The 8,109-nt window shown below is 47.3% G+C and overlaps 2 pseudogenes; one reads left to right on the forward strand and one right to left on the reverse strand.

Annotated features, from left to right (window-relative positions):
• Window positions 1–298: 298 nt before the first annotated feature.
• Window positions 299–3,173, reverse strand: LOC129539262 (serine/arginine repetitive matrix protein 1 pseudogene; annotated as a pseudogene).
• A 2,379-nt stretch (window positions 3,174–5,552) lies between these two features.
• On the forward strand, window positions 5,553–7,699 carry LOC129539820 (polyadenylate-binding protein 4 pseudogene; annotated as a pseudogene).
• The last annotated feature ends 410 nt before the right edge of the window (window positions 7,700–8,109 follow it).

The following is an 8,109-nucleotide window of genomic DNA, read 5'->3' on the forward strand; positions in this document are numbered from 1 at the left end:
GATTGTGGCATTAAAATATTCATTTATACTTTTGTGGTAGTTCAACAGTGGTCTTATTTCTGGGCAAGCTTGCCAACCATCAAGGTTGAAAGCGTCATAACTTAAATGGGTGCTAAGACTCAAATGAGAAAAAGGAAAAAGGAAAGAAAAAGTAGAAAGAAAAACCTCTGGGAATAGCCAGGGGTATTTAAAGGAACCATAAGAATGCCAACAATATTTAAAACCCCTTTTTTAAAAAGGGGATTTTTCTTTTTTGGCTTAAAGTATTTCACTCTGAACGAATTTATGTCACCTGTCAATGGAAGAATGTCACTAATGCACTGTGGACACCGTTTGCAATGTAAATCCATGCCCTTTTTTTACATGGTGAACTTCAACCTAGCAATTATTACAACAGATGTTATAGTCCAAAGCTCAAACACATTTTAGCAATTTTGAAATTGAATTGCGTACAAACCAAATAAAATTTACATTATAACAAACATTTCCACCTAGGACTGTGGGGACACTTGCGCCTTCCGCATTGATCTCAGGGCCTTTTCACGCAGGTGCTTTTCTAAGTTATCAAGGTTATCTTCGGCCTCACTTTCAGTCTCCTTCCTAGGCTCTGGCTCAGGCTCTGGTTCTTCCTGTGCTGATGTGGTTGTGGGAGCAGCTACAGCTGCAGGGGTGATAGCAGCTGCAGCAGCGGCAGCTACAGCCTTCTCCTTCTTGTGTTTTTTGTGCTTCTTATCCTTTTTGTGTTTCTTGTCCTTCTTTTTCTTTCCACCTCCTTCTGGGTCTGAATTCCTTGCCGGTGATGGGCTTGGTGTTGGGCTTTTAGCCTTTTTAACCTGTACCTCTGGTGACCAGTTGGTGGAGGGTGACTGAGACTGAACAGGTGACGGAGGTGCTGGGGGCTTTTTAGCTGCTGGCTCAGGAGATCCCGAGACAGATCGGGAAGATGAGACCCTCCTTACCGATTGAGGACTTGGTGAGGCAGCTTTTTTTTTTTTTTTTTTTATCTTTTTGGGTTCCGGAGTCCTGGAGACTCTCCTAATGGGCCTAGAACTTGGAGATGGGGACTGCCTTCTTTGGGGTGACGATGATGCTCCTCTTCGAACAGGTGGAGGACTTGAGGTCTGAGGAGCGCGAGGCCGTGGTGAGGGCGAATGCCATTTGTTTGGCTGTGGTGACCGGGCCTCCCGGGCAGATCGGCTCGGGGAAGACCCTTTCCTATGCTTTGATGACGATGAAGGCGAACGTCTCTTGGTGACTGGGGAGCTTCTTTGTTTGGGAGGTGGTGAATGCGAGACCCGACGCTTTGGTGGTGGAGATGGTGATGCCCTTCGTTTAGGAGGGGGAGGGGGCGAAGCCGTTCTTCTCTCTGGAGGTGGAGGAGAGTATCTCCTCTGTATTGGAGGAGAGTATCTTCTTGGGGAAGGTGAGCGACGAGGAGGAGGAGGAGGAGGAGGAGGAGGAGTCCTTCGTCGTGGTGGTGGTGTGGGAGACCTGCGCCGACGAGGCGGAGGAGCAGGAGGAGAACGTCGTCTTCTGGCGGGAGGTAGGGAGGGCCTCCTTCGTCTACCAGGAGGGGAAGCCTCTTTCTGGCGCTTTCGAGGTGATGGAGAGGCACTCCGGGAAGGGGAATGTCTCCGTCGCCTGCCTACCTCACCATTCTTCACATGGTACCTTTTGGGTCGTTCATCTTCTGAGGAAGAGGAGGAGCCAGAATCAGATGAAGACTGCTGGTTCTGTGGTCTGTACTGGCGCCTCTGCTGCACGGAATCTGCTGCAGCCATTTTGCCACCTTTATCTTCTTCCGATTCAGGTAACTCTACTTTCCGAGCCTTCCATGCTGGTGAAGGGGATTCTCTTTCTCAGTACCTTTATGTTTTGTCACTTTACCTGAAGTTCTCCCTGGAGAGACAGAAACACGACTTTTCCTTGTATGGTTTGACTGCTGGGAGGTTGGGGAATGACGAGTTTTTGGCGGCGGAGTAGCTGGAGGTGATGGCCTATGCCTTCGCCTCGGAGGACTTGCTGAAGGAGATAACCTACGAGTTTTTCGAGGAGGGCTGGATGTCCTCTTCGGAGGCTTCTTTGGCGGTGTGACCAGGAACGAAGATGATGAACTACTCCCAGACAAGGATGCCGATGAACGCCTTTTTCGTCTCACTGGAGATTTACTCCTTCTATGCCTTGGTGGAGGAGGCATGGGTCTCGGTGGGGTTCTTCTTCGAGGAGATGGCCGTCTTCTTGGGCTTGGCCGCCTTCTAGGTGAGTATGATCTTGATCGAGATCTATGGCGCCTTCTTGGTCTAGTATGAGAAGGAGAGCGAGAACGTGTCCCGGATCTTGACTTGGAACGTGACCGAGATCTTTTCCTTTTTGGAGTTTTTCTCCGGAGAAGGTTCTTTAGGCTCTAGTACTGGTTCAGTCTTGGGAACTTTCAGGATGTCACTAGTAGAAGTGGCCTCTTGTACTGAAGGTTCTTTTACTTTCACTGATGGCCCTGGAAGCTCTGGAGTTTTTTCCTTCTTCTTTGGAGCAGGGGAAGGACTCCGGCTTTTGGTTCTGTGGTGGGGAGATCGAGAATTACTGCGCTTTCTCTCTCTCCTGACAGGGGAAGATCGTCTTCTAGGGGAAGGAGATCTGGATTTGCGTCTTCTTGGGCTTCGAGACCGCTCCCTTTTTCCTCTGCTGCTTTCTTTTTCTTCTTTATCCCTCTTATCCTTGTCTTCATCTTGCTTTTTCATAGATGCCAACTTTTCTTGTTCAGTCTGTCTCTGTTTTATTTCTTCCTTCTTCAGTTCCAGGAAAGCAGAAGGGATTCCAGCAACGTTTTCTTGTGCACTTAAGAGTATGGGCCACAGTTCTCCCATAAATTCTCTAGCATTTTTTCCATTCAAAAACCCGGTCAGGTTGATTTGCATCATTTTCGAATCTGGATTCTTCACTTCCAGCTGGTTGAATATAAATTCAATCACAACGTCATTTTCAAACCCAAGGATTTCCGTTACTCGTTTTGTTATCCAAGGCTTTATAACCTCCAAATTTACTTTGCTCATGTCCACCTTCTTCTCTAGGCATTCTGCGAATTTCAGCTGCTTCAGTAGCTTCTTCTGTTTGTTGCTGAACCTATTATCCTGTTCTGCACTTGTTCCGCGGAAGAATCCCGCGTCCATCTTGCTGCCTCCTCACTCGGAGATCGCTCCCTATATATAATTAGTAATATCTTATATTTGAAGAAATATTGCTATGGTGTTCAGTCACTCCCTTGTGTCCGGTTCTTTCCCACGGACTTCTTATGTTTCTCTCTCACTGTTGATCTGAAAAAAAAAACTCTATTTACTCTATTTTTGCCCTGATTCATTATTCAGCACTCAAAGACTTAAACACTGATATAAAATATGTAACATAGATACTGAATAAGGGGCTTTCCCGATGGCTCAGCAGGTAAAGAATCCGCCTGCAATGCAGGAGACTCGGATTCAGCAACTGGGTCAGGAAGATCCCCTGGAGGAGGAAATGGCAACCTACCCCAGTATTCTTGCCTGGAAAATCCCATGGACAGAGGAGTCCCGAGGACTACAGTCCATAAAGTTGCAAAGAGTCAGACATGACTGAGGTTACATAGCATACAATACCATAACAAGAAAGTAGAAAAATTTACTAATGTCTTCCTAAATGTTTTAGGATATCCTAGGATAAGCTATTTTATAGCATAATTATGTTATTTAACCTCAAATATGTCTCTAAATGGGGGCTTCCATGGTGTCTCAGACATTAAAGAGTCTGCCTTCAGTGCATTTTCCATTCATGAACATCATCCCATGCTTCCAAACTCCAACCCTCATTTCTGAATGAGCCCTTATCTTCACCTATGCTTTCTCTGCCTGGAATTCTCTTCTTGTTTTTCAAATTCTTCAACACTTCAAATATTACTTCTCATGCTTTCTTCTCTAGTCAAACTCTTCTAGGTCACCAAGTAAAAACACATATTTCTTATTCTTTGTGTAAGGTTTCTGAAATGTATTTGTTTGTGTGAGTTCTGCTTACATGTTCCCCAATAGCTCAGCATTTTAAACAGGGTCACATTAACACCAGTATCTCCTATTTTCTTTATACCCAAGAACTACTTCAGGAATTCCATATTATTGATGAACTCTTATTACTCTGATTTTCCTTAGTTACCTCACATGTGCTTCAACAAATAAAGCTGTTTAGCTAAACTATACTTAAAAATAATAAACTCCTATGACTTGTGTGATATTTTAAGATTGATAGCAGAGGCAAAACTACTGTCAGCTCTCCTACCCTTACACAACTTGATCCACTGATATTTTCCATTCCTAAGTGTCAATTGCTCAGCTGTGTCTGTTTCTTTACAACTCCATGAATTGTAGCACACTAGGCTCCTTTGTCCATGGTCTTCTCCAGGCAAGAATACTGGAGTGAGTAGCCATTCCCTTCTCCAAGGGATCTTTTAAACCAAGGTATAGAACTTAGGTCTCCTGCATTGCAGGCATATTCTTCACAATCTAAGCCATGTACCACCTCAGTTTCCAAGTAAATCTTTATCAAGTGGTCAGTATAAAAATATATCTTTAAGAGCTTAAAAGTAAACTCACCAGATGGGGATTTAGGTTTACTAGTGTATGTGTATCTAGGAAAATTTTCATGTCTGTGCTCATTAAAAATCATCACTACACATTAGGCGCCCAGGCCGGGAGGCGCCCTTGGACCAGCAGCACCTGGGGCGGGCGGGTATAAATGGAGCGGTGGCTCCCCCGCCCGCCTCTCTCCACCCCGGGTCGCTGCAGCTTCCACCACTTTCGGGCCTGAAGCAAAAAAAAAAAAAAGAGAAAAAGATTAAAAAAAACCCGAAAACACTTTAAAATTAAAAAAAAAAATAGAGAAAGGAAAAGAAAAAAACGAATCCTTTTCGGAGAACCCGCGGGGAAGTCACTTTCGCACGCTTTCGTCCTGCCCGCCGCCGCCGCACCTGGGCATCTGTCGGTCCCCGTCTGTAGGTCCGCGCTGCCCTTCGCCGGCCCGGCGTGGGAGGCGGCTGCGCGCTCGGGCCGCCGGGGCTTGCTGAGTGGGCACCGACAAATATTTGGTTTCGCTCTTCCCCGGGCTGCTGTAATCTTAAACCGCCGGGAGCCCGAGGCCTATATTTATAGAGAAACGCGCGTCCCGGAGGCCACCGTGGGCACCGCTGGGTTGCCTCTGGAAATTTTTTGGTCATTCGGAGAGGAGTCCACGTTTTAATTTTTCCCCTTTTTTTTTGAAATTGGGAGCTTCAGACCAGGACAGCTGAAACATTACAAACTCCCAGGGAGGGCCATATTGTTTTTGAGAGCCTTTTGTCTGCGGTTTGGCAGTCTCGTCCGAGCTGTGCCCGAACTCCTCTCCGGCCCTCGGAGCCGACTCCCAGCTTCTCCGAGCTTCGCTGCCACCTGTGAGCCGTGGCATGGGCCACGGCTCCGAGCGGAGCCCCCTTTGTCCTGTGTGGTCCCTCTTAAGAAGTCCTCCTGGTGGGGCTCGGGGTGGTGGGGGCTGGGGAGATGAACGCTGCCGCCAGCAGCTACCCCATGGCCTCCCTGTACGTGGGTGATCTGCACTCGGACGTCACCGAGGCCATGCTGTAAGAAAAGTTCAGTCCTGCGGGGCCTGTGCTGTCCATCGGGGTCTGCCACGATATGATCACCCGCTGCTCCCTGGCTTATGCCTAGGTCAACTTCCAGCAGCCGGCTGACGCTGAGCGGGCCTTGGACACCATGAACTTTGATGTAATTAAGGGAAAGCCGATCCGAATCATGTGGTCTCAGAGGGATACATCTCTGAGAAAATCTGGTGTGGGAAACGTCTTCATCAAGAACCTGGACAAATCTATAGATAACAAGGCACTTTATGATACTTTTTCTGCTTTTGGGAACATTCTGTCCTGCAAAGTGGTGTGTGATGAGAATGGCTCTAAGGGTTATGCCTTTGTCCACTTCGAGACAGAGGAGGCTGCCGACAAGGCCATCGAGAAGATGAACGGCATGCTCCTCAATGACCACAAAGTGTTTGTGGGCAGATTAAAGTCTCGGAAAGAGCGGGAAGCTGAACTTGGAGCCAAAGTCAAGGAATTTACCAATGTTTACATCAAAAACTTCGGGGAAGAGGTTGATGATGAGAATCTGAAAGAGCTATTTAGCCAGTTTGGTAAGACCCTAATTGTCAAGGTGATGAGAGATCCCAGTGGGAAATCCAAAGGCTTTGGCTTTGTGAGTTACGAAAAACACGAGGATGCCAATAAGGCTGTGGAAGAGATGAATGGAAAAGAAATCACTGGGAAGGTCATTTTCGTTGGCCGTGCACAAAAGAAAGTGGAGCGGCAGGCCGAGTTAAAGCGAAAATTTGAACAGCTGAAGCAGGAGAGGATTAGTCGCTATCAGGGGGTGAATCTCTACATTAAGAACTTGGATGACACCATCGATGACGAGAAGTTAAGGAAAGAGTTTTCTCCTTTTGGATCAATCACCAGTGCTAAGGTGATGCTGGAGGATGGGAGAAGCAAAGGATTTGGCTTTGTCTGCTTCTCATCCCCTGAAGAGGCAACCAAAGCAGTCACGGAGATGAATGGACGCATTGTGGGCTCCAAGCCACTGTATGTCGCTCTGGCCCAGAGAAAGGAGGAGAGAAAGGCTCACCTGACCAACCAGTATATGCAGCGGGTGGCCGGGATGAGGGCACTGCCCGCCAACGCCATCTTAAATCAGTTCCAGCCTGCAGCTGGGGGCTACTTTGTGCCAGCAGTTCCACAGGCTCAGGGAAGACCTCCATATTACACACCTAACCAGTTAGCACAGATGAGGCCTAATCCACGCTGGCAGCAAGGTGGGAGACCTCAAGGCTTCCAAGGAATGCCAAGTGCTATATGCCAGTCTGGGCCTCGTCCAGTTCTTCGCCATCTGGCTCCAACTGGTAATGCTCCGGCCTCTCGCGGCCTCCCTACTACCGCTCAGAGAGTCGGTGTTCCCACAGCTGTGCAGAACTTAGCGCCTCGTGCTGCTGTTGCTGCCACTGCTCTTCGGGCTGTTGCACCTTACAAATATGCCTCCAGCGTCCACAGTCCTCACCCTGCCATCCAGCCCCTGCAGGCACCCCAGCCTGCGGTCCATGTGCAGGGGCAGGAGCCGCTGACCGCCTCCATGCTGGCTGCAGCACCCCCCCAGGGACAGAAGCAGATGCTGGGTGAATGTCTGTTCCCACTTATCCAGACGATGCACTCGAACCTGGCTGGGAAGATAACTGGGATGCTGCTGGAGATCGACAACTTGGAGCTGCTGCACATGCTGGAGTCCCCCGAGTTTCTCCTCTCCAAGGTGGATGAGGCTGTGGCGGTCCTTCAGGCTCATCATGCCAAGAAAGAAGCTGCTCAGAAGGTGGGCGCTGTTGCTGCTGCTACCTCTTAGACAAGGATGAACTGATTCAAAAGCCAAATAAACCCTCATGGAATTCAGCTCAAGGTTTGAAGACTTCCTAGCTTGTCCTATGGACCTCAACACCAAGAACCATAATTGCAAATTTAATAGGTCATTTTGTATCAAAAGGTCAATTATGAAGCACCTAGAATTTTTCAATTTAAAGAATATATTCTCTGGGTTCTGATATGGCCCAGACAGTGTTAACTTTTTTTTCTATTGTGGGTTTTGATTTTTTCCCCCCAGAAATTGGTTTTATTTGATGTACCCAAGTCTTAAGTTTCTCAGTAAAGAAAAAAATCTCCATTAAAAAAAATCATCACTACACATTAACTGTTTGTCCACCAGTGTAAGTCTCTCTTTCCTGATTTAAGCTTTTGAGATACAAGAATAAGCCAGATAAATATTTGTTGAAAGATAAGTTAAGGATATAAGGCAAAAAGATATGACACTGAAAATTGAATTCCCCAGGTTATCTTTATGCTACTGAGGAAAGCAGAGAAATAGTTCCAGAAGGAATGAAGAGACTGAGCCAAAGCAGAAACAACGCCCAGTTGTGGATATGTCTGTGGTGAAAGTAAAGTCTGATGCTATAAAAAACTATATTGCATGCATAGGGACCTGGAATGTTAGGTCCATGACTCAAGGTAAA

Source organism: Moschus berezovskii, chromosome 11 (genome assembly GCF_049115385.1).
Source record: "Moschus berezovskii isolate FMDL1 chromosome 11, NW_MosBer_1.0, whole genome shotgun sequence".
Taxonomy (NCBI): Eukaryota; Metazoa; Chordata; class Mammalia; order Artiodactyla; family Moschidae; genus Moschus; species Moschus berezovskii.